Source organism: Aspergillus mulundensis (assembly GCF_003369625.1).
Source record: "Aspergillus mulundensis strain DSM 5745 chromosome Unknown scaffold_3, whole genome shotgun sequence".
NCBI lineage: Eukaryota > Fungi > Ascomycota > Eurotiomycetes > Eurotiales > Aspergillaceae > Aspergillus > Aspergillus mulundensis.
In genome coordinates this window covers 931,712-933,044 of record NW_020797891.1, presented here as the reverse complement: position 1 = coordinate 933,044, position 1,333 = coordinate 931,712, and positions in this window count along the sequence as shown.

Here is a 1,333-nt window from a genome sequence, read left to right as displayed (position 1 = left end):
GTAAAAAAGTAAAATATCTTCCTACTATTAATAAAATTACTGCGGAAAAGTTGGCTAATTTATTTATTAAAAAAATTATATATAATACAGGGTCACCCCAAAGTATAGTAATAAATTAAGGTTTATTTTTTATTTTAAAGTATTAAATAGCTTTTTATTAAATATTATATATTAAGTAATAACTTAGTACAGCGTATTATTTTTAATTAAATAGTTAAATTAAGTATTAAAACTAAATACTTAAGGTGTATTTACACGTGTATTATAATTATTAGTAAAGTAATTAGGTATTATACTTATTACTGGCATGTTTTACCTATAATAATTTAAAGAATAACTTAACTAGCTATGCTTTGCTTATAATAAGCCGTGAATAAAAACTAGTAATTTCTAGGCTTAAAAATCTAAAAAAATTAATATTTTATTTTTTTATTAAAAAATACTTATATTATTTAAAATAGCTTCGCGAGAACTTGCAAAATTATATAAATAAGGTATAAAAAAAGCAGGCGCTTTACTATAATTAAAAATATTATTTAGTAAAATTTAAGGTTAAAAACAACGTCTTAGTATTTTTAAAAAATATTAAATTAATATATTTAAGTAAAAAACTTAACCTAAAGTATAATAAATCCTTTAAAATTAAATTTATTATTAAAAAGCAGGTGTATTAGCTTCGGCTTACTAATATATATAATTAATTAAAAATTTATCCAGTGTTTTATGTTTTTTTTTAAAGCTATTTATATAGTAAAATAAGCCTAAGGGGGAAAAAAAATAACTACTAACTATAAAGTTAATTAATAAAAAAAAGAATAAAAAGTTAAGGCTATTTTTAAAAAATAATAAATTTATAAATATAATAAATTTTTTATTAAGTAAAAGGGCTGGCCTAGCTATAAAAACTTATAAAAACTATTTTTTAATTTTAAGCATGCATAAAAAGCCCTAGTAAATTATAAAAAACTAGCTGTAATAATATTAGTCCACTACTAGTTTAAAAAAAAAGGTAATAACCTTATTAAGTTAAATACCTTTTTTTTTTTTTACTAGGTTTTAAGGTTTAATAAACCACTAGTATTATTAAAAAATTATTAAATTATTACCTAATTATTACTAGTTACCTATAGCTTTAAAAAGGGGTGCAAAATTTTTTATTTTATAAGGTTTTAAAATTATACCCAAGGCTATAAGTAAAGTAGTTACCTTTTTTATTTTTTTATAAAGTTTTAAAATTTAATAAACTATAGCTAGAACACCGCCGGCTTGGTATTAAAATTTATTTTAAATTATAATTTAAAATAAAAAACTATGTTTATATTAAAGTTAAAGT